The 27831-nt window shown below is 27.8% G+C and overlaps 2 protein-coding genes across 3 annotated transcripts in view; one reads left to right on the forward strand and one right to left on the reverse strand.

The window, feature by feature from the left end:
* LOC127071080 (L-lactate dehydrogenase-like) overlaps positions 1–27831 on the reverse strand; it is a 241814-nt gene that overhangs the window by 190167 nt on the left and 23816 nt on the right. The window lies entirely within an intron of this gene.
* Positions 1–27831, forward strand: part of LOC127071075 (protein bunched, class 2/F/G isoform-like) — a 142508-nt gene that overhangs the window by 22895 nt on the left and 91782 nt on the right. The gene's annotated exons all lie outside the window — the stretch shown is intronic.

Raw genomic sequence — 27831 nt, forward strand, 5'->3', positions numbered from 1 at the left:
CGGTCTCTGTTACGTAGAAGAGAAAGAGAAGGAAGAGAAGGAGAAACGATGAGGAGGGACATAAATATGTGTGTATATGTTTGTGTGTATGTTCTATGCACATGTATATATATATATATATATGTGTGTATTGGATATATACGTTCGTTAAAACGAAAGACAACACAAGAGTAGAATAAAAGTATGAGAATCACATATTTGTTTTATCAATCTCTGAACGATGACTATCATACATATGTTAAACTTTTCCTTGTTCTATTGTATCTATATTGTGTGTATGTATATATGTATATATATATATATATATATATATATATATGTGTGTGTATATGTATATGGGGATTTGAATGTATCAAAATGAACTTGATATTATTTTAAACCCAAAACCTTGAAAATAATATAGGATTATAAATTATAAATTATAATATATAATATAATACTATAATTCATGAATACGTTTGACGAATCGTATAAATCAAGATTTATGATTTCTTCGATATCGTTCTCTTATGTAAAGCTATTTTTTCTTCTCCCGAAGATATATGAAAAATTATCGAATAAATTATGGATCGATCATTTACGTTTAATAAATTATTGATTATGTAAAAATCGTGGCCTTCAAACTCGAAGATCAAGAGCTCGTTATATGTTTGTGTATTGTCTAATGTTTCAAAAATCTATATATAGTATAAATGGTTATTAATTGGTAGTTAGTCCGTTAAAAAAAGAAGGAAATGAAAAAAAAATAAAAAGTAAAAAAATAATAAAAAATATACAGGAAACATTAATTAACGACTGAGATTAAAATGAATTTTTTTCAATAGAATTGGTTATACGTTTAGTTCTTTAATGTTTCAACAGTCCGCATAATAAGCTGTTCAGTTAAAAGAAAAAAAAAAAAAAGAAAAATAAGAAAAAAAAAATTGAAAATAAAAAAAAAAAATACAAGAAACATTAATTAACGACTGATATGAAAATAAATTTTTCCTAGTATCGTGAAATGACGATGAGAATTATTTGTTATTTTTGCTTTAAAGTTTAAGGATAAGATATTTATCTTTTTTCGTGGAAAATAAGAGAAAAAAAAAGAAAAAAAATTAATTCATTCAAAGAACTTTTTTCAATTATAATCACTCGGGGAAGTACATAAATCTTTAATAATCGCATAAAAATGATAATCGAATAATATTCACGTACTTTGTAAAACGTTTGGAAAATACCGTAGATACTTTGTGTATCCTATACATTATGTACTATTTCGAGAATGTTATATAAAGCTCGTATTATTTTCTGTCGACTATACAACGAGACGAGATTAATCTATGGTTCGATCAGGTTCGCAAACGAAGAGATAAAGAGTGAGTCATTTTTTGAGAAAAGGAAAGGAAGCAGTCATAATATTCGACAGAGTTTGTTTGCTCGAAGTTATACGCATTGTTAAATAAACGCGGAAAGAAAAAACCCATCCATTTTTTCTTCTTTTTTTTTTTCTTAATAATCAACGAATGCAAGAGATAATATTTAATACTCCCCCGTTTTTTACCTTGAAAATTTATGTAAATATCATATAAACATACATTTTTACATCATTACTTTGATGACAATGCGTATTTGGTTAAATACTTAAGAAAAAAAAAAAAAGGTAAAGAAAAAGAAAAAAATGATGATAATGGACAATTTATTTCGTAGTTGTTTTTTTTTTTGACCTTCAATTAATTCGAACACGTCAATTGTTAATACGACGGCCATGACAGCTTCTTGTTAGTCTATGCACACAGACATTCGGGAGAAATTCAAGGTCAACTATTCAATCGATATCATTCTCACGTACTTATATTCGTTTGTATGTGTGTGTGTGTAAATGTACAATATGTATCTATGTATGCATGTATGTATGTATATATATATATATGTACATGTACATTCGATAAATAAATTTAAAAGATCTACGATAAATCTTAATGATTCTAAAATACTACGATTATCTTATTCTTCAAAATATACTAGTATTATGTTTGATCGAAATAAATGTACCGATTATGTTAATCTTTCACGTTGTTTACTCCGTATATTTCTTGGTATTAAGAGTTATCTTTCTGTGTGATAATATTTTGTTATCGTCTTCGAGAAATAACGAATTCGTGTCATTTTTTGCTATTAATATTGTTATCGATATCTGAATTTATTAACGAGAAAAATGAGATAATGAATTAATTCATAAATTGACTAATTTTGATATGTGTATATTAACACTAACGTATTTACTGTTTCAAGGTGCCCGAGATATTACAAATTTTTCGAGTCCTTTTTTCCCTCTCCTCGATTAAAATAGATTAATTATCTATGATATAGATTTTCTCAGTTTCAATTGTTCATTTAACAAATTGTATACGGTCGATTTATCAGAATATAAAATGTAGGAAAATAACAATATATAAAATTTGTATTAAAAAAGAAAAAAATATTTTTGTATATTTATATACTTTGTTATATTCATGTATTAATATTTATTTATAAAAAGAACATTGAATATAAAATTTAAATATATAATATGGAAAATGGCGACATTATTTTGTTGTTCAATTCAATATTTAAAAATTCATTTAAATTCAACAATTCCACCAGATTATCAGTTATACCTAAAAATCTTAATTTTATACCATAGTGACTTCTTATTAGATCGCAATCTAATGTGACTCCTAAACCCATAAATTCAACCAACTATTGACAGACATTTAAGATTCAAGAAAGAATGAAATAGAGAAAGAGAGAGAAAAATAGTCCTTTTCATAAAAGTAATGACAAAGAATGGGAATGGTAAAAGAAATAATGTAAAATATTAGATCAGCTAATAATCTCGGAATTTTCACTAAAAAATATGTCTTACAACATTCCTTATATTTAAATATAAAATATAAAAAATAATAACATAAAAAATGAAAATAAAATTTTAATTAAAACAAAATTTGTTTACATATATATATATATATATATATATATATATATATAATTTTTCTATTTTTACATTTAAATTTACATTTATTCATTAATCTAATTATTAATTATATTTAGTCAATAATTATGTCATTCATTATAACTGAAAAAAAATTAGATATAAAATTGTAATCAAAAAAAAATTTTTTTACACCCACATATATACACATTAATTTTACATTTAAATTTATATTTATTTATTAATTTAATTATTAATCACATTTCATCAATAATTATATCATATTAACTATAATAAAAAAAAAGAAATATTAGATATAAAATTTTAATATAAAACACAAAGAATTACACTACTACTTATTATCCAATCCAATAATCCAAACTATCTCTTAAAACTCAACATTCCCATCACATTATCAGCTACACCTAAAATTAAAATATTATTCTACGAATAAAATTCTCTGAATTTTACACCGTAGTCTCCTCTTATTAGATCGCAATCTAATGTGACTCCTAAACCCATAAACTCAAGCAACTATTGATAGAGACATTTAAGATCCAAGGAAGAATGAAATACAGAAAGATAGAGAAAGACAGAAAAGAATGACAAACACGAAGAAGGGGAGAGTTAGCTTAAAGGGCGAAAGGATTTCGATCATTTTCCCAAGCTAGCTAAAAAAAAAAACGAATAAAAAGAACATCAAAGAGACCGCCTTTCCTCCTCACGGACTCACCATGGAGCAATGGAGAAGGAGGTTGAGAATTAGAAGAAGAAAAAGAAGAAGAAAAAGAAGAAGAAGGAGGAGGAAGTGAGAGAGAATGAGATGGATAAGGATGAGGAGGAGAAAGAGGATTGGTATCGTAGATAATTCGTTTCTGCTTTTCGAACCTGTATTTAGTCTCTTTCTTCGACTACCTCACCATTCACCACCCTCCTCCTCCTTTCATATATACGTAAGCGAAGCTTTCTCTTTCTAAAATTATCGGAACCTTTCTCGTCTTTGAAAACGATCGATCCTGTAAAAAAAAAAAAAAAAATAAGAAAGGTGTGGAAGACCCTTTCCAGGATTTATCGAACATCGTTAACTCCTTTTTGGACGAGGCGACAGCTTATTCGATTTTTTTTTTTTCGTAGCCTCGTAGAACGTAATAAACATAAAAGCGTCTAATAAGAGTAGCCACCATCGAAACCTTGCTTGACTATTTCGACTTTAACTTTACAGCTTTTTTTGTTCTCTTTTTTTTCTCTCTTTCCTTTTTTTTGAACACAAATGTCCATACGTATGTACATATATGTTAAGATAAATCATAAATTATGACAGAGTTTACGACATCGTGTCCACTTTCTTTTTTCACCTTTACGTTGTTACGATTATGATTCATTTATCGAAATGATCTGGTAGCCGATAAATCTGATAAATTATTATTTTCTTTTTTGATGAATTATTATAATTATGTTTTCTATGATACAAGGAATAAGAGAGTACTTATATTTTATTAAAAAATGTTTTATTATTGCAAAATATGTTTTATATTTTATTATATATTTTATTTAAAAAGAAAAGCGAAAGAAAAAGAAAAATAACGACGGTTCAAAAATTTCGCTTGGATAACATTGATTAGAAAATTAGACAAATGGTTAACATGGCACACTTGTTTCATCTATTTGAAAGTTTCAAATCATCTCTCTCTCTCTTTCTCTTTCTCTCTCTTTCTCCGTTTATCTATCTATCTATTTATCTCTATCTCTATCTCTATCTTTAATTCGTTCTCCTGAGTCTGTAGTAACAATCTCGTTAGAGATCCAAGGTCATGTTTGTCATAAAACGAGTCAACCAATGGAAGATCTCCAACTGCGCGAGAAATAAGTCAAGAGACTTCCGGCTCGCGTCAGTATGTTCAAGTAATACAGATAAACCAAAAAAAAAAAAAAACCAACAAAAAAAAGAAAAAAAGAGAAAGGAGAAAGAAAGATAAAAAAAAATAAAGATCGAAATAAAAATAAAATCCAAAAAGACGATTGTCGACTAATGAGATACGTGTTTCCTTGTGCCTAATTAGCGTTATCGAGCGCAAGACAAAAAATGAAAGAGTAGGGTGAAAACGAAGAAGAGAGAGAAGAGAGGAGGAGAGTGGGAGTGGAGGGTGGGAGAAAAAGAATTTCACTCTCGTTTACGTTACGTTCTTTATTCCCATCTCAAGATCAGGCGCAATCTGGCCCCTCTACTCGAGTACCTCTTCTCTTTCTCTAATGCTACTCGAGTTCGCCAGGACGCCCCTTTTTACGAGCTCTGATAAATTCCAGGACACTTCGTGAATAACGGATCGTTAAATCGCTCGTCTTGTAAAATGTTTATAAATAATGTTTATCAATATAAATTTCTTGCAAGCATCATAATTTTTTTATATATAATATTAAAGCGAACAATAACGAATACGAATTGTATTTATCGAATATATCGAGCGATTAAATTTCAAATGGGAACAATTGATTTATAAGTTGATTTGTTATTAAACAAATGATTGTATAATGATAAAGTAAATCAAGCAATTAAATTTAGAGTATATTAATAATTATATTAATATGTATATATTCATATAATATATATATATAATTATATTAAATATATTATATATATAAAAATATAATATATATAATTATAATTAAAAATATTATATTACATGTTACATATGCCCAAAGTTATAATCGTTTTTTTTTTTAAAGATACAGTATATATACATATACTTTAAATATATTATATATACATAGTATATTTTCTCTTTATTTTTATAAAAAGAAATGATTCGTAACTTTAATAGTCGTATGTAACATATGATATAATTTCTTTTTATTTCTTTTTCTTTTCTTTTTATAAAATACGGACAATTGATCTACAATTTATTTTTATATCCTTTTTTTAATAAAAAACAAAAATAGTTCCTAAAGGACAATATAGCGTATAGTATACATGCATAATATAATTTTTTTATAAATAAGCACGTGAAATACTTAGCAACAAAAACCAAACTTTCCTTATAGTAATCTTCTAAAGTACGGTACAAAATGTCTGAAGGTCACGAGAAAGAATACCTTTTCATGGAATAGTTTCAAAGGATTCATTTTGTAGGATAGTTTCTTTACTGTAGTATGTTTTTCTTCGATAAGGATTTATTTATGGATTTCATTTTATTATCAATGATTCTTGTAACGTAGTGTTTCTTTTGTCAGATAATGATCTATTTATAGATTTCATATTATTGTCGATAATATTTATACAATGTCGAACGAATATATAAGCTTGACAGTCTCCCGATTTATTTGTTTTTTCTTTTTTTTTCCTTTTTTCTTTATTTTTACATTATCTTGTTCATTACCATATATGAAATTCAAAATATAGTATTAGAGATATTTATCTCGGTAACACAACAATTTTTTTTTTTAATATTTAATAAAGTTTGTTCAGATAAGCTTTATCTATTCTGAAGATTGAATAAATAATATAAAATTTTTTGGTTAATTGATATTTGTATGGTTTTTATTTAATCGAAGGTTTGTAAGTCATTTAAAGTTATCATTTTTTTCGAATAGGAAGTTATATTTTCTTTTTTTAATGGCAAATATTCTATAAAAAAAAGGAAGAAATAACAAATAACTTTTTTCCGAAATATTTTTCAATTCATTTTCAATTTTTTGAATTATTTATCTAAATGCATTTTCGAGAAAAAAATTTGTATCATTTTCTTCAAATTATCTGCGATAATCTTATCAAAAATAATGCACCCTCAAAAAAATCTAACATATAAATCAAACAACAAATTAAAAAAAAAGTAGTTAGAAAAAAATAAGAAATAAAATTGTTGAACCATCGTAAACAAGAATATAACTATTGCATATACAAATTTTTATTATTTTCATACAATGTAGTTAGTTTCTTGCTGATTGATATAATATAAAAATAACAAATAGTGAATATTTAAATTAAAATTAAAAAATTCTTATTTATCATTTCCAAAGGAATTTTGTAATAATATACATTCTGAATTGAGAATTAGAAACTATAAATTATTATAAACAAATTACTTAATTATGAAAGAGTAACTGTCTTACACAATGAAATAATATTTCAAAAATATAGATATAAATATCTGTAAAAAAATATAATTACGAAGTTATATGATGTTATACGAAATTAACGACTGTCTCTTTCTTTCTCTTTCAATCTTTGTCTCTATAATTATCTTCGATTTTAGAATAAAATATGATATATGTAATCTGTCTACTATAACTAGTTTTGCAAGCAAACCTTTGTAATCTAATGTAAAAAATCTTTGATCTTGACGTGGTATAGTTGGACAAAAAAAAACACACGAATTTACAAAAATGACATTTAAATTATAACATAAAAGCAATGAAAAAAAAAAGAATTTTGGCAAACGGATTTTTATAATAATTATATAATCTCTTTCCTACTCATTAATAATACAAAAAATAAAAAACGGATAATCACTGTTTATGTTAAGAGAAAAGAAAAAACAATAAGATTTGAACGATATCTACACTTTGATTTAAAAAATATTTATTAAAAAATGTTATAGAGAAACTTCATGTATTAATTAGAAACAATATTATAATATAATAATAATGAAGTGCTAAGTCAAAATTTACTGCTACGAAATAAAATAAGATTTCCAAAAATACAGACAAATTAATCTTTCGTATGATGAATGTATACTTTCAAAGTTTTAGATGTTATAGGTGTTATAAATGGTTAATGACTCCCTTTTCTTTTATCTCTTTCTATAATGATCTTTGACTTATTTTTATATCTTTTTTCGAATGTAATGTATAAAATTTGATAATAGTATATACACACATATATTGTATTATTTATTACGTTATCACTGTATTACTATTTTATTATCGTAGTGTATTTTTCTATTATTTCGTTTAAAACTAAATCAAAGATTATTATAGAAAGAGATAAAAAGTCATTAACCATTTATAACCTGATTATGCTAAATATGTAAAAGAAAATAATAAAATGATATATGATGAAGATATACTGTATATATATATATATATATATATATATATATATATATAGAATATAAATATAGAATATATATATATATGTATTTTTATATTATTATTGTATTATTGTATTATATTATTATATGTTATATATATTGCAATATATTTATATTATCTTTATGCATAATATATTTTATTATTTATTAATTTATTACTATATCCTATTTTATTTTATTTTACATATACATATTATTTCATCTTATTTTTATTTATTTACATGAATAAATATATTTATATATATATAATATGTATATGTGTATATTTTATATATATATATGTATATGTATATATGTGTGTAACTGTGTATATACATATATAACCAGTTTTATGAGTCTTTCTTATCAGCTTGTACAACGGTATGTAAGATCGATAAATCTTATAGAAAACTCTTTCTCTTTTTCTCCCTCTCTCTCTCTCTCTCTCTCTCTCTCTCTCTCTCTCTCTCTCTCCCTCTTCTTTTTCCACTGACAAGCATTTGGGAAACAGAAATAGTAGACACAAAGTTTCCTCTTTAACTAGACTACACTCGTCGTTCATCTTTCGGTCGACGGCGAGTAACAACAGGCGCTCTTTTTCGTTTCTAGTTTCGGGAATCCGCCGCGGGATAATGGCCGCCATAAAACGGCCGTAAAGGCGCCGTCCTCTTGGCCACCGCGCCTTCTTACAAACACTCCGGATCTCATAAACACTCGAAATTATCGTCGTGCCTTCGGGGATATAAGGGGGAACGGAACGTTCCTATAGTAAGTACTTACGTGTGCCAGAGCGTCATGCTGACGATCGAAGGCGGACGCACGCCTTCGAAAGGTCTCTTCTTCTTCGTTTTAGCGTCGCCGGAAGCAAGTCGCGAGAAAAGAACGCGCGTGGCCGTTTAGTTTACTGCGCGAATAACGGTTTATCTTTACATATCAGAAACAGAGAGAGAGAGAGAGAGGGGGAGAGAGAGAGAGAGAGAGAGAGAGAGAGAGAGAGAGAGAGAGTATATTCATTGCAAAGTCAACTATTTTTATCTTTTATTTTATGCTATTTTATTTATTTTTTTTTAAATCGAGACATTTAAAACGTCTACATGTCAGTTCGAAGATAATTTGTAATAGTTTATTTATTATAAATTATCTTTTTAGATTTTTATCTCAGGCTTTTATTATCTTAGATTTTTATTATAAATTAGTAATAATTTATCTATTATTAATTTATATAGACGAAAGATTATCTGAAGATCATTGGTATAATATTTTTATCTGTAGATAAATCAGTTTTAGTTTCAGTTTTTAGTTCAGTTTTGTTTGTATCATTTTATTTTTCTTACTCTTTATTGCTCGTTATTCCGAAAGTTTTTAATCTTTTCCTTTGCTTTTGTCATCTCTTTATCATTAGCTCTTTATTTATTAATTATATTTTAAAAGTTTTTGGTAACTTCTTTGTTGTTCTTTTGGTTGCTATAGTTTTATTTGAGTATTTTAATTCCTTTTTTTATCTTTTTTACATTTTTTATTATCTATTATCATATTTTATTACATCTACATATTTTGTATTATTATTTATTATTTCATTAATATATTCTATTTTATTTCATTGTTTCTTATCTTTCTAATGTATTATTGAATTATTTCGTTTTATTATATCTCACTTTCTAACTTTCATTATTGATAGATTATCCTTTTATTCCGTATTATTTTATTTCCTTAATTTTATTGTCTTTTCATTTATCCTTTCTCCTCATTTTTTATTATTCATTCGATTTTAATTAATTCCACCTCATTATTTACATTATTTATGTAATCTGAATCGTATTAAAATTGTTCTCTTCTTTTTTATATTCTTAAAGTTTAAATTTATAATTCGTTTAAAAGAAATTCTTAATTCGTTAAGCTTTGAAGATGAGACGAAAGCCGATACTCGTGGTTCATCTTAAGATCAAACATCATCGTTTTGGACATATGTGAAAGTGAGAAGATAACGGACGAATATTTATGACAGGGCAATACTTTCTACGACATTATATTCGCAGGTACGCCGAAGTAACATTCGCAATCATGGCTTCCCCGAAAACGGAAACCGACTCGACGACTTCTCGCCTTCGCGTTCCTCGAATCACCTCGACTTAAGACTTAATAAAGATATTCTTACTACTTTACGGGGCTCGCATAACGCACGAAGATTTTGCGGTTGGATAAGGATCGTCTAATTTAACGCTTACATTAGTCTACCGCTCGTTTAGATTTATGAGTTGTTCGAGTCTTACCAGTTTCGTTCGACTTTTATAAATCTTCCTCATTTTACTTTTCCTCTCTATCGAAATACCGACATACTTTTATTATATTTATCGATTTTTATTTATCGATTATACCTCTTGAATTTTTTTTCTTTTTTTCTTTCTTCCTTTTTTTTTTTAATCGCAGTGGTAATAATAATTTATAGGTAAAATTAATATATACGTTTAAAATTAATGTGAAATTAATGGTTAATAATAATTCAAAATTATGAAATTATCAAATAATCAATATTAAAAAAATTGTTTTTATAGTTAACGTACATATAACGAATGTACATGTCAAGATTTAGTGAATAAAAATTCGTCAACTTATAAAATACAAAATTTGTGAGAAAAAGAAACAAGAAAAGACGAATAATTCAAGAAATGTCGATAACGTAATGATTTTGAAAATACGAATTTTCGGCACACTTCTGAAGTTTTCGAATAGTTTGATTCTCCTTTTTTAATCGCAATAGTAATAATAATTCACAACTAAAAATAATTCCCGTTCGTTACAACGAAACGTAATAAAAATATATAAATATATAATATATAGTGCACGTTACAATTTAATGAATAAAAATTCATCAAATTAAAAGATACAAGATTTATGAGAAAAGAAAACAAGAAAAAACGAATCATTAAAAAACTATCGATAATATAAAGATTTCAAAAATATTTGAAACAGGTTCGAAATTTTCTAATAATTAGATTTCTTTTTTTCATTTAATCAACAGTAATGATAATTCACAATTAAAAATAATTTCCATTGTTATAAAAATATATAGACATACATGTTACAATTTAATGAATAAAGTTTCGTCAAATTAAAATATACAAAATTTGCGAGAAAAAAAGAAACAAGAAGAAACCAATCATTAAAAAAAAAAAATGTCGATAATATAAAGATTTCGAAAATACGAATTTTCGGCACACTTTCGAAGTTTTCGAATAGTTGAATTCTTTTCTTTTTTTTATTTTTTTCCTATAGATGCGTAAACCGATAGATTGCGAAGCTTACGGATTCCACAGGGGATTTCTTAATTCTCATGCAAATAAGCCAATTTATTTGTGGCAGACCATCTTCGAACGATTAGGCTAATGTGACCTCACCCCACGAAGCATAGAAAAAGAGAGAGAGAGAGAGAGAGAGAGAGAGAGAGAGACAGATAGAGACAGAGATAGAGAAAGAAAGAGAGAGAATGTTTCGAACGAATACTCGTAAAATCGTCTACTTGGTTACGAATTTAATTCGCAGCTTCTTTCGAATAGCTTTTAAATTGTTTGTTGCTGGTGGTCCATTTAAAAAATTCGATCTAAGAAAATTTTCCATGAACTTATTTTGAAACGATTTGAAGTAAAATAATTATGTCAAAATAATCCCTTCAACTCTATTTTTATCTCGAGATATAAAAGATTACTGGAGTTTTATTCGATGGAGGACAAAATTGGACAAAACGTAATCTGATTAATGATCGAAGATCATAATTAATATTACTAAATAGATTAAAATTACTAAAATAAAATTTAAAAATAGTAATGAGTCTATTAATTACGAATGATTGATGAATGAATTAGAGAAGTAATTAACATCACGTAATCAAAGATCACGTGATGATTAACGTAATCAACGATTAATTTAATAATCATTAATCGTGTAATAATTACACTTCTGATTTATTTCTAAAAACAAATAATTACACTTCTGGTTTATTTCTAATAACAATATTGTTAATACTATGTGGAAAATATATGTTTATTATTTGTATATGTTTGTAACATAGTTCCAACACATTATTTATTTTGATATTCGTGTACGTATGCGTAAGTGATAGTTTGTTTTTAACTTTTATTTCAAACTATCAGTTTGTTTTATTTGATAATTTATTTGATTTTGATGAAATTGTGCAAAATGTGACATAATTAAGAATCGAAGATTAAGATTAATATGAAATCAAGCTATTAACTATTATTTAATAATCAGTAATTATTGATTAATGAATAAGAGAAATAATTAAAGTCATCTAATCGCAATGGTCATAGTTAATTTATTAATCATTAATCATATAGCAATTATGCTTTTGATTTATTTTTAAATAAAATATTGTTAATATTTTGTGAAACGTACATATTTATTATTTGTGTATAAAACACAATTCTAATAAATTGTTTATTTACTCTGATTATTGATTATGATTTTTTTTATTTGTCACAATGAATTTTAATTGAAAATATTTCAATTTCGTTGTTCTTCGTATAGGAGAATGTCATATATTACATTTATTAATAAATAATATGAAGAATTATAGAAATTTAGAAAATTGGGCGATATAAAAAATTTTATAAGCGTAAAACATATTTGTATAATTTTCATTGGACAAATATGCATTATTGATCCTAATGATATATAAATTATTTATAATAGAAAAAGTTTCTAAAGAATTATAAATTGAAAAATTAAATTTGATGAATGAAAAATTAAATTAACGAATGATTTAGAAATTATTGATTTATGATTGCAAATTACAAAAGTAATTATGATCATTGATTTACCTTAACAATAATTAATCGATTAATGATTGCAAGTACTATGACTACAACATTCGTTAATCGACTACAGAAATGATTATGAAATAATTGATCATGAAATAACTGCAAAAGTTAAGTACTCGAGTATTCGAAAAGATAGATCCGAATTAACTATACTCGATTATAGCCATATCGCATACCATAAAAAGTCCTTTTTTTATTTCACTTCTTTTTTCTTTGTTACATAAAAAATTACAATCGTTTTACAATACCTTATAAGACAAAGACAACGATATCTATAATTCCAAATAAATCGATAAACATTTGTGAATACCTGATGTAGAAATATTTGAAGTGAAACATACTAGATTATTTTTCATTAATCCAAGTATCTTTTCGAGTACTCGAATATTCGAAAAATATTTTAGTAGTAACTAATTTAAACGATCAAAAGAAAATATTCGAAGTAGCTTTTTAAGAAATGTCCATTTCAGTCGAATTGAACGAATTCTTTCGAGAAATAAAAACTGAACAATAGGGTACGATAGGTAGATACGTATTTACCTCGATACATCGAAGAAGATGGCTTTCGATGCAAAGTAGAAAACGTTTGAGTTTCCTTTCCTGTAATACTGCGAAGATTCCGTTGATCTTACAAGCAAGATCGCCGCCTACATCTTCGTGGTATTTATCGAGTGCCGGTTAGTCGAGAAACATCGGGAAAGAGAACAATGGCGACGATCGAGGCGACCATCTCGTCAGAGTCTGTCTCGATAATTGATCTTAGGTAAACCGATACGGTTAAAACGGAATCTAATCATGTGTATGTAATCGAGCTTTCGAAAAAAATAATAGTCGAGTAAAATGAAATTAATATATTACCGATCCGACATTTTAGTTTTAATTATATTTCTCAAGTTAATTATTTTTTGTTTTTATTTTCTTTTTTATGTTGTTTTAATTTCTGATAATTAAAATTTTTAATAATCATTTCAAATTTTAATTTTTAATAATTAATAATTTTTCTAATATTTTTTATGTTAATAATATTTCATTTTAAAGGATGTCTTTTTTAGAATCGTTAAATTGGTCAGAAAGTAATTTCAGCATTTTAGGAATTTTGAAATTTTACTGTATTAAGTATATTGTAGTGAATACTATTTTTATATTAATTTAGCATGTGTAATATGGTATATTAATCGTATATCAGTATACTAGTTTTGTATAATACTTTTATACTAATATATTATATATATTATATATTATAAATATTATATAATATTATATACATAGTATACACAATATAATATAGTCTATATACTATATTATATTATATTATAATACATAAATAGTATATTATATAAAAACTATATTTATATTACGTAGGTATAGTAAAGCATAATATAGTATTCCAATAAAGTATATTAGATTAAATATTATTTATACTATTAAAAATAACTTGGTTAAAGAAGTTCTAGAAAAAAATATGTTAGTGTTCGTTATACAAACATAAAAAATTTTGAGAACTCCGACATTACTTCTCTAAGTCAATATATATGTTTTTTCAAAATACATACAATACTATCTTCAAGTATGATATTTAGCAAAGAAATCCGATTAGATCATGCACAAAATTCATTCTGGAAAATATTCATATTTATCATTTTCATAATTATTTAGTTATTTCAAAAAAATATTTCATCGATACTTTTCTAATATCACTAATTATCTCTTGTCATTATTAACACCATGATAACGAAACAAATTAATTCACATAAAAAAATAAGCAAGGAATGCTTAACCGTTACAATTTATCAACGAATTGCACATAATTGCACATAATCATAATATCTGCATATATAGTATCTACAAAAAATGCAAGATATGCCACGAAGCATATATAACCAGTATATAAAATAAAAATAAGAAAAAGAAAAACGAAGAAAAAAGAAACAGCAATGAAAAACAAAAACGTCAAAATAAAAAGAGTATAATTCGTTACAACGATCATAGTTCATTAAAAACGGAAGCGTTATACGGATTCAAATTCGAAAGAAATCGAAGTTAAAAGGCCAAAGGGAAAAGAGAAAAGGGAAGAAATAGGATAACAAAAAAAAAAAGAAAAGAAAAAATAAAAATAAAAAGAAAGGTGGGAGGGAGAGTTGGTTAAAGATTCGAAGACGATCATCGGTACGGCTGGCAGCAGCCGACAAAGTCCGAATCATTATGTCCGGCCCACGCATTCTTTCCGCGGCGGTCGTCGAGACCTGGCTCAGACTCTCTTTTTGATCTTGGTCGTCGGGATTGAGGCAGTTGTTCTCTCTGTGTGCCGAGAGGGGAGAAAGAAAGAGAAAAAGAGAGAGAAAGGGCAAGATAGACAGAGAGAGAGAGAGAGAGAGAGAGAGAGAGGGAGGGAGAGAGAGAGAGAGAGAGAGAGATAGGGTCCGGTGGAGGGCAAAACGGCCGAGGTGGTCCGAGGCTTTGCTGGTGGCCTGCTCTCGCACTTACACACTCGATCGCACATTCGATCTTGGGTCGCGAAGCACTACGCTCTCTCGACCTCGGACCCTCCGTCAACGGGGTTCTTACGTGGAAAGAAGGACTCGAAGACCTACGACGACTACGACGACTACGATGAGAACCAACGAGGACGAGGACGAGGACAACTACCGACGATCAGGACGACGTCTATAACGAAACAGAAAACTGGAACGGCAAAACCCTTTTAGACTGCCGGCTCTGCAACGAAGAATCGTAGGAACCGGATCTCGCGGATCCTCTCCTTCTGCCCTCCCCACCCCTCCCCTCTCTCACCCTCAACCTCCACCTCCTCAACACCCCACAACTCCCTCCCCTTTTACCTTTCGACTCTCACACAACGTGATTCTCAAGAGTTCGATAACGTGGGAGTTACTCTCATCTCTTAGCTAACGTTGAAAATCAAGGCGAGATATATTAATGTCTTGGGCTAAATGAAGAAGAAGAGGAAGAAGAGAAGGAAATAGAAAATAAAGAAATGAAAATGAAAAAGGAAAGGGGAAAAAAAGAAAAGAAATTCGATGCGAACGAAACGCCTACTTGATTGATCCCCCATGATGAGATACGCGATCATCATAAATCGTATTAAGGTTCAGTGATTATTAATCGCGCACCACCGTGGTTATTGATAAGATACATTTTATCTTGTTTTAGTTGATCTAATGAAAATTGTTGATAGACCCTTGCGGATTTGGTGGTATGTAAGTAATTACAACGATATTTGTGTTTATTGAAATCGCATTGAAAAATTTCATTTATCGCCGAACTCGTTAGTATACTCGTAATCGTCTTGTGGTTTACGATTTTAGAGATTATGAAGAAGAAGTAATGATGTATATCCTACGAGAGGTTATTTTCAATGACAAATAATTAGGATAATTTTGAAATAGAGAGAGGAGATTATTCAATTTTTTTTTGACATATTTTATCCAGTATTAGATAATAATTGTTATGACGTTAGACACGTATTTTTATTATAAAAAAAGAAGAGAAATAAACAACAATCAGCATTTTTTTTGTTTGGTTTGAGATAGAATAAAATTACAATCGACGTAATTCACGTTGCATAATTTTTATTTATTTTAGTTTAATTTCGTTGCGTATCAAACTTTCTTTTATGTATTTTGGCAAATGTTTGAAATTACCGCCATTTTTAAATTATAAATCCGATAAAAAACGACTTGGTTTTGGAACCTTTAATTGTTTATTTAAATGTTTGTAGTATATAATTTGATTTTTTATATAAATTCTTGACATGTGTATCTGTTGTACTGTTTAGACTTTTGTTATCGTTTATGACACCAAAATTTTTTGGTATATCTCAATTTCTTTTAAAAATAATCGTTTGTTAAAATTTTGCTATATCCAGAATACAAATAACTCTTTATGGTCGTATTTAAAAGCTTATAAACTCTAAAAATTACAATTCATTAAAAAAAATAGAAAAATCCAAATAAATAATGGACCATCTTACCAACATCGTACAGTGTTTGAAAATAATCAAATGATTAGTATGTTGATGAATAGATAAAAAGATTAAAAATCTGTAATTATCATTATGAAACATTCAAAATAATATTCGATATAAAACTTACTGTTTTTATTATTTTATCTTATATTTCTGTTTCACTTAATCAATCCATGTTATATTATCTTATATATATTTTTTTTAATACAAATTATGCACGATAATGTTATCTTTGAGAACAGTTTCAAGAAATTACAATGTAACATTTGATATCAGATAAATCTTGAAATTTTGAAATTATTTCAACGAAACGTAAGCAACACACTCGATCGGACGTTTAGATAATTATTTTGAATTTTTCATGATCAATGTTACGTACGTTTTATTTTATAAAACGATACACCGAAGTTGATTAATAATTAGGAATTTAATTAAACCTTCTATATAACCAAACTTTTATTACGTAAATTATATTAATTGAAATTCTTAAGAGAAAGTATACCAGTACCACATAATGAAAATGATATTATACTAATTGTAAACGTAATCTATACTAAGCAAAAATTAAACATTGATTATGAACTAACAATTAATTTTTAGTGACGACAAAATAAGAAAATAAAAAGATTGCTCAAAAATATGCATACATATATATTCAAAGTTACATAATGTTATAAATGATTAACGAAAGAACGACTTTAAGTAATTAAAATAATAAATAAAATTGAATCGTATGAAACAAAGGACGGGCTAAAAGTTACTAAATAACTTAAAGAATTGATCCCCTTTTTTAAAACTCATTCTAAATTAATTCTATTATTTTCAGATTACACAAAAATTCCTAGGTATTTAGTATCACAATCTGATAGAAAAGAAAGATCCGAAAGTTTCGAAAAGTTTCGAAAGAAATTCTTGATTTAAAATTGTCTTGATTTAAAAAAAAAAATTAAAAATAAATCACTTAAAAACGTTTGATCGATACAAAAACTATAAACTGTAAAACTAAAAACATAAAACTGTTCGAACAATCCTATAAGAAATACATTACGAAAGTCACCGTGCAGGGGTCACCGTTTTCAAACAAGTATTATTTCGAAAAATATCACGTATAAAAAAGAAAAAAAAAGAAAAAAAAACAAAGAAAAGCGTGTTCTTCTCCGAAAGATAGAAAAGATCTTTCTTTACGAGTTACGATTACGAAGAAAATGATGAAGTAATGAGTTCAATCGATCTCGAAGTATAATATTCTCTCGTCTTTTCTCGTCAGCGCCAAGTAGCACAGTAAAATAATTATACGTTGCTCAGGATGAAATTTACGAGATTGTAGAGAACCAGACAGAGATAGAACGAGAAAGAAAGAGGGACAGAGAGTGAGAGAGAGAGAGAGAGAGAGAGAGAGAGAGAGAGAGAGAGAGAGATCAAGTTCGTGGAAAAGGGAAGTCATCGATCGATCGTTCTTCTACGCGTGCTTCCTTCTTGCTTTCCACACGTTCGATCATCATGGACGAGACGTTGAAGAGAGAGAGAGAGAGAGAGAGAGAGAGAGAGAGAGAGAGAGAGAGAGAGAGAGAGAGAGTGAGAAATAAAAAAAAAGAGAGGGAGAGATAAAAGAAGGATTAAAACGTTGAAATATCGCTATCACTGCAGGTGCTACAGCCCAGCTCGTTGCGTAAAACCGATAGGAATGACGTTTCTCAAAAAAGACGAGATTGTAATTACTGGACCTAATGAAGGCAGAGACCTGCGATCGATGATCACTCGTAATTTGGTGAGGTTCGCTTAGGCGATTAGACCTTTTCTTCTCTCTCTCTCTCTTTCTCTCTCTTTCTTTCTATCTTCCTTGACCTCATCCGATCCTTTCTTGGGATCTATCGAGGTGGGATCGTAACCTCTCTCGTGAAACAGGAAAGAAGAAGAGTCAGAGGCTTCCTTTGAAAGGTCTGTACGCACGGCAGACGGCAATAAACGTAATTTACCCGATGACTTTGTCTCTCTCTCTCTCTCTCTCTCTCTCTCTCTATCTATCTATCTATCTATCTCTTTCTTTCTTCTTCTTCTTCTTCTTCTTCTTCTTCTCCTTTATCTATCTCTCTGTCTTTTTTTCGTTTTTTCTTATCCTCCCTTTTACGCCTTACGTATTCACGACTTAATAAAGAAACGTCCTCCTCTATGTACGTATGTATATATGTGTATGTGGAATTGAGATCGAGATAATTGTGATCTTTATATACGTACGAGAAACAGAGAGAGAAGGAGAGAAAGATTCTTTCAAGTTGGGAACAAAAATTCGATCGTGATAAGGTTCACGTTTAGCGACTACAACCTACTAAATTTTCTTGTACTATCTTTCAAATGTATGAGTGTGTAACGTATACTCCAAGATTCCACCCACCGATAATACTTGATTAAATAATCGAAACGTAAGAGATCGTAACGTTGGGCGTCGATGAAATTTGTTCTTACTTGAAAGAGGCTGGGCGTTCCTCAAGTTCCTCGAATCCTGAGGCTAAATGATCGATGCTTCGTTAATTAAAGATGAGATCAATTTACGATTCATGAATTCGCGGATATAGTAAGTACTTTAGTGACTTTGTGTTTGTAATTTAACGCGACAAAAATTGAAAATTTTATTTTTTCTGAGAGTTACTCCTTTTTCTTGAGGATTTAATTATCTTTATAAGATAATTATCTTTATAAGATAATTAAACTACTATATTAAGAAAAGTTTTAAATTTCGCATGTCAAATATATTTTAAGAGAACGAAATAAAATTTGCCGGTTAAATCGAATGTTTAATGACTTTTAATTTTTTTTTCTCTTACAGGAACATCGTATATTGTTATTTTTAATTAATTGGATATATTAGTCAATTATCTTTAAAAAATTATTAAGCACGTATAGATGAACTTTTTTTTTTTTGAAAAATATTAACAATCTTTAACATATGAAAGGTCCTTTTTTTATTTCTTGAAACGGAATATCAAATTTTGACACTGCAAAAATAGTAATATTAATAACATTTGAAATATTAGAAAATTTACGAGGAAATATGATTACATGATGTCGATTGTATGTATAAGAAAATAATAAATATTTTAAACATTTATTTAATTAAGTAAGCTATTGTTATTTTTTCTTCGTTATATATTAATTTTGAAAATTTGTTTTCACTTAATAACCATTAATAACTAAATTTATTGTAAGATCGTTCCATATGTTTGTTTTTTCATTTTTTCATTATCTCTTAAATTTTTTTTTTAATAATATAAAATATAAAAATTTATGTTTATACACTCTATTATCTCGTTAAATATTAACTTTTAACTTATACATGTTTAGTAATTTTTAAAAGATAATTGATTGAGATATTCAATTTATTAAAGAAATTACAGTGTTACATAAAAATAAAAATAAAAAAGAAAAGAAGAAAAAAGAAATAAAAATCATTGAACTTCCGATTTAATGGAAATTTAAGCATATTTTATATTTTGCTCTCTAAAAATATATCTTGCATACGAAATGACGAAACATTTTTAAATAAATATATATTTAATATAAAAAATAAAAATAAAAATATAAAAAGTATAATAATATAAAATATATATAGATATATATTTCTTTTTCCATCGTAACTCCTAACAAACGATATATTCAATAAACCTTTAATTTATAAACAACCCTATATATTAATAACAATAATACAAATCCAGTAATCTCTATCTTGAAATTTCAAAGCTACAAAAATTCTTTCTTTCAAAATATAACAGAATTATCAATCATTTAATATATTTTATACGAATATAAATAATTTACTTTTATTTTTACATAATATACGTTTTAGAAAAGATAAAAAGAACGATTGTTTCAGAAAGGGTTCAATTTACAATGATCTTAAGAACACAATAACCGAGGTGTCTCGAATCACCGAAACGAGCTAAACTCTCTCATACTTTTTTTTTCCCTTGTAATTAAATACCAAGCGCCGCTCTTAAAGCGACGATGTAATTAGTATTTCCCTTTTCTCTTTGCAACTTCGCTCTCACATATTTCTACCCGAACTCGCCCATCCTTCGTAATTTTTGTTTTCGTTTCTTTTACTTTTTTCTTCTTCTTTCTCCATCCCCCTTCTCTCTCTCTCTCTCTCTCTCTCTCTCTCTCTCTCTCTCTCTCTCTCTCTCTCTCTCATCTTTTCTCATCTCTGTTCACATCGCAAGGATCGATGGTACGTAGTACGTAAGCCTTGTGTAAAAACTCGGACGTAACTTGGTACGTTGATTTAACGACATACGTTGCACGTACACCAAACAAGTATACTTACCTCGTTTCTATATATGTGTGTGTGTGTGTGTGTATGTCTTGATACACGTTCGCGTAAACGCTTTAAGTATTGCAAGTTATAGTGAACTTAACGACTGGTGCGTTACAGTACTCGTGCAACGTAACGCCCACGTGTTTTTCTTCAAACGGAATACGATTTTATCGTACGTATCTCCTTTGCTACGAGTCATTAATTATTATACTACCACTTGTCTAATTCTTTCGTAATAATCGCTCGCTCTAGAAATTTCATTACTAAACGTAGGAAATAATTTATTTTGCTTGACTACCAGACAAGAGTTTAAATGCAATAGGAACATGGAGGATTATTTTACTTTATGGTACCCGTAAACGTACGGTTTAAAAGCTAAAGCTTTAATTCTACAAAAGGTACAGGCTACGAGAGAGAGAGAGAGAGAGGGCCAATGGGTTGTTCAGAGGATATTAGCGACAGATGCGTACCACCGAAGAGCCAATTTAACGGTTGCCACGAAAGCGGATCGAGTTGAGCCTTTGGGATGCACCGGTCGAGTTTGGTGGTTGCATGAGATGACTAAAAAATATGGGAGGAGTATAGAATGAGTCGAAAATATCAGAGAGAACTCTCATCTTACCCTCTTCTAATGTCCTCTACCCTCCCAAAATTGCTTTCGTCATATGATATATATATATAGTCTTCACAAAAGGCTCCGATCTAATCCGCGTGCAACATTACAGTACAAGAAAAAGAAAAAAAAAGATAGATAGAGAGAGAGAGAGAGAGAGAGAGAGAGAGAGAGAGGGAGAAAGAAATACTTGGTCAATATCGTGCGTGTTGCACGCGTTGCGTGTATGTAAAAACACTTGAGCATGTATTATATTTGAACTTCGTTGAAGAGAAGAGGTCTACTAGTTTGTTCTCATAATCCAATATTCATGTATTCTTCTTTATATTAAATATTTTTATGAAAAGGAACAAAACAGAAAAGAAAAGAAGCAACAATTTGTGATTTTGAGGTATTAATCAACGAAGTTACATACAAACAAATATATTATGATAATTGTGATAATTGTGATAAATATAATTATCATAGTTGTATATAATTTATAATGATTATATTTTGATAATTACATTTCATTAATTTTTTAAATATATTTCTTTATTATTTGTACGTATATATATATATTTTTTTTCGGAATGTCTAGACAAAAGATTTTGTTGAAAAACACTCAGATAAATGTTATTTGCAAGATAAATTTTATTTTGGAAAACGACAAGTTCTTGATCATACATTTACCTACTCCGAGGTAACTATCTAAAATGAATCCAATACATTTAAAAATCTTTAAGGGCTCAAGTTGCATATTATTTGAAAAATCTTTTAATTCTCTTTACGATAGTGCTGTTTTTGCGTTTCTTTTCTTTTTAATTTTGAATCAATATTCCCCGAGAATATTCATTTCGAATTTCAAATTGAATAGAACTATTGTTTCATTAAATATTCAAAATGTGTATTGTCGAATGTACACCGTAATAAAATCTTTCCTCAGTTCGAGTATTTGCACAACGAAAATTCGGCAGTACATCCGACGTTGTAATCAGATTGCATTCTTCGACTATGTGCTGCTGAATTTCTCCTAACGAAGGACGAGACGGTTGAGTGGCATATATTCTGAATTCTAAACAATCCAATTAATGGATAAATCTAGGTGTCCGTCTTTCTCTATTTCTATCTCTATCTCTATATCTCTCTATCTTCGTTTCTATCTCTATATCTATCTCTATCTACCTCTCTCTCTCTTTAATAAATCAAATTACTACTCTCCGAACAAATTATTTAATAAAAAGTGCGAACCAATAATTTTGTTATTCAAGATATCAGTCCATGTAATCTTACAGATATATATCGTATCTATTGCAAAATTTTAACATAACACTGAACAAAGATTTTATCACTTCAGGGTGGTCGGCGATGCACATTTTGAATATTTAATAAAATAGAAGTTGTTTACGGTCTGAAATTCTAAATGTATTTTCTTTTTCAGAAAGTATTGACTCCAAATTAAAAGAAAAAAATAAAAATGAAATATTATCATTGTAGAGAAAATTAAAAGACTGTTCAAATGATATGCCACTTGACTGCTGTTGACTTTTAAGATTTTTAAGGATGTTGTCATCCCTTGATTAGTGTTTAAAGTGGGTGATTAAATGATAAGAATCTGTCGACCTCAAAAACAAAATTTGATATGTTTCATCATTTTTATAAAAAGTTACTAGATTTCATTTTCCAATTCTTTTCTTACTAACTATACATTAGTATAGTTTATTAATTTGATTATTTTATCAATTTAAAATTAATTGTTAGTTTATATATAAAATTTTTAAGGTATTATTATACTTAGTATAGTGGGATAATATTATATCGTAATATGTACAGTATACCGAATTTCCAAAATAAAGCACTGATAGAAATATAATATTCTCTTTAATTGTCTCGAATTATAATAATTCCGGTGATCTAATCAAATTAAATAAAAAATGTTAAACATATTTATCTAACATGCAATTGTATATCTAATAACTCTAGACACAAAATTTGCAGCGTTATTTGCAAAAATAAATGTGAAAAATTTTATAAAATAAAAGAAAATGTAAAAAATATTTATTACAATTTTCGTATTATATAATATTTTTCTGTAAAAACTGAAAAAAATTAAATTAGAGAGATTCATGTATTAAAGAATCGGTTAAAAATTTTGCAAAACTTTATTTGAAAAGACAGATATAAAAAAAAAACGATGTAAAATGCATACTGCAATTTTTACATTATATATATAATTTTTTTTCAACCACATCAAAATGTGCAATGCTTTATTTGAAAAATAAAGTGATATAAAAAAATGTAAAATTCATATTACAATTTTCATATTATATGTATAATATAATATTTTTCTGTAAAATCCGATAAAGAAATTAAGTTAAAGAGAGTTAACGTGTTAAATAAATTTGATAATAAAGACAGATCGGATAAAAATTTGCAAAGCTTTATTTAACGGAAATATAAAATGTAATAAAATATCTATTGCAATTATTATATATATATATATATATGTCGTTTATTTTGAAAGTGATCCAAGTTCATTTTTTAAAAAATAAATTCAAGTTAATATCTATAATACTTACAATTCTACGTAATTTAATTTTATTTATTTTTTTATATAGTTAAATAAATGGACTTAAATCGCTTTCAAAATAAACGACTTATATAGTATATTATATTTATGAAAAAATACTTGTTGATATTTATAAAATAATAATAAAATAATTCGATCTCATATAACACAGTTCTTGACACAATATATGACACAATGAAAAACATTTCTATTTGTATAAGAGGGTTATCTGTATTATATATATATAGACACGCACACACACATATATATATATATACAGATATATATGCATATATATATACATATATATATATTTTTTTTTTCTTCTGTAAAATCCGATAAAGAAATTAGATTATAAAGACTTTAACGTGTTAAAAGATACTCGATAGTACAGATCTCATATCGCAAAGTTCTTTGTTATGATCGATCAACATAGTTCTCCCTGTGGACCAGTTTTCTATATTACAACGCTCGTCTTCTATAGTTCCGACAAGAGACACGATGACGTATACGACACAATGACAAACGTAAAGAAAAAGAAGAGGGTCGAGAACGTTCTCCCCGTGGATTCGAAGCTATGGGGAACTATATAGGTATCTGACATGGGGAATACCAAATGGATGGAAAACTCGACGTCGAGGGTACTCGGACGTCGTGACGTGGCATAAGGATCATCACAGTGTGGGCTCCGTTGAGATTTTTCGGCCGAAAAAATATTTGCCTCTTGTGTGGACTCGATGGGAAGCTGACAAACGTATTCGACTGTTTATTGTCGGGGGACTGAATAGAAGAAGGGAGACTTGATCCGATCGATATTATTCGTTTACGTTCTATTTTCGTAAACTACTATGTTATATCTACTAGATAAAACGTGTATTATGTTATATATACAAGTGACTCTCTTATATAAATAGAAATGTTTTTTACTATGTTATTTCGACAACTGTGTTATATCAGATCGAATTATTTTATTATTTTTTAAATATCAACAATTTTTTTTTATAAATTTATATATATATTATGTATGTTTGTGTGTATGTATATATGTATGTTTTGTTGTAATAAAGGTACATTACATATACCTGTTGTAATACATACGTATTACGTATACTAAATAAAAAAAATATGTATATATGTGTGTGTGTGTGTGTGTTGTAATACAGATACATTACATATATCTATTCTTGTAATACGTACATATATATATGCGTATAATAAACACATATGCATTATTTCCATTGAGAAATAAAAATGTAATAATTTTATATGTTTTCTCATTCAACCGTAATATTTTCGTTGAAAATAATCATAAGCTTGAAAAAAATGACTTTTTCTAAATTTATTTTTTCATAAACTATGAATTCTTATTTTTTTATAAACTACCATAACATAGTAATAATAAATAATAACTAAAGAAAATCATTCCATTAAAAAAAAAAAAATAATAAAAAACACCAATGTCCTCGATATCTTAAAAAAATGACCTTGACAAAAGTAAGATCGTAATTATTGCTTTTCAACTTTCGAACGACGCGATTTTATTCCTGTATCATTGAAAAAGAAAGGAAAACCGAGATATTTAAGACGATATCAAATTAAATTGGACGCCTTGTATATTAAATCTACCGAAAAGATTTTATCGGCATTTTAAGTAAAAAAAAATTATGAACCAACCCGACAAAACTTGTCGATAGATCCGATTATATATATTATATCCGATTATATATATATATATATATATATATATATATATATATATATATAGAGCGGGAGAAAAACTTCTTAAAACTGATCTTAAAAATAATTTACTCCTTTTCAATCCATTTTAGGCTAACTTTGTTTCGAGTTTTGTTCAAATCGTAAAACTATGTCTTCAAATTTTGTTGAAATATAAAAAACAAAAAAGAGAAAACTGCCTTCGAAAATATTTGAAATAAAAGTAAATAATATTTCAAATCTATATTTCAAATCTCTCAGAAACTTTTCGCCCGCCCTGTATATGACCTACGTAAATTTCTACGTAGAGAATGAAGTATCGAAATAAATAGAGACAGAAAAAAAGATAAAAGAAAAGAAAACAAAAAGAAAGAACAAAAAAGAAATAAAAAAGAATTTATGTTTTCCTGGATCTACCGGATTGGAGAACCGACAAACGTTTAGCCGATCAAGGCGTCGTTATTCTGCGTCATCGACAGGATCGCTGGTTCGTCCTTAAGGATTTCGTGAAACCACAGAGAAGAGTGCGGTGGCCTTCTTCTCTCTTGTAGCACAGCTTGAGGCAGGATGAAGACGTTCGGAGCATCGTGGCAGCTCAAGGTCTGCCACTTCTCCCTTCTCTCTTGAGAACCTTCCCTCTCCCTCTTTAGTAAAAGAGAGAGAGAGAGAGAGAGAGAGAGAGAGAGAGAGAGAGAGAGAGAGAGAGAGAAAAGATAGTCCATTCTTCGTATTCCTCTCCTTGTTTCGCCGTCGGCGAAACTTCGACTCCGGACTTGGGAGAAAGAAATAAAGAAATAAAAAAAGAAAATAAAATTAAAAAAAAATAAATAAATAAAAACAAAGAAAAACAGAGAAAAATGAAAGAAACGAAAAGAGACGAATAGAAAAAGAAAGAAACGAAGAAAGAGAGAAAGGGAGAGAGAGAGAGAGAGAAGAAAAGAAAAGAGAGAAGGAAGGAAAATATAAGAGAAGGGGTAGTGGGGATAAAGGACGGAGCGTGGCTACATCGGAAGGAGAGAAAAAGAAGGAAGATGGAGCACGAGGAGAAAGCAAAAGAGGGATGACCACGAGCGGCATAGAGGCATTGAGACTCAACGGACTGAAATAATAGGTTACGCCTGTGCGCTCATTAACCTTTATACCCCGCCAGACTACGAGTACCACCAATCTTCTTCCTTTCTATATCTACTATATGTATGTATGTTCATGTATAGCTTGGTAGATGATACCTGTGTCTGTTTGCTTATCCGTTTTAACCTTGCGCGATCTACCTTCATATGCATATGCGTATATGTTTTTATTTATTTACGTAAGTAAAAATTAATAAAGTATATATTATATTTAAGAAAGTTATATAGAAGGTATATACTATATATTCTGTGTGTGTGTAATATTTTGTTTTCATGTGATTTAGTCTTCTTTTTTCTTTCGAATGGTCGAAACGTAAATGTTATTAAATATAATAGATAGAGATTATATTGTAATATTATATTATATATATGTAGCATATTATTTTATATTAATATATAATATAATTATTATAATAACATCATATTATAAGCTTATATATATAATGTTATATAGAATATTATATATATTATATTTATATATGAGATTGTATATATAATATATATATAACATTAAATGTAATATTGTATGTACAATATTATATATATAATATATAATATTATGACATAATATTATAATATTATAATATTATATACATATGTACATACACATATCACCATATTATATTGCATTATATTAATATATATAATATAACATATATTACTATATAATATAATATAA

Source organism: Vespula vulgaris, chromosome 20 (assembly GCF_905475345.1).
Source record: "Vespula vulgaris chromosome 20, iyVesVulg1.1, whole genome shotgun sequence".
In the NCBI taxonomy this organism is placed as follows: Eukaryota; Metazoa; Arthropoda; class Insecta; order Hymenoptera; family Vespidae; genus Vespula; species Vespula vulgaris.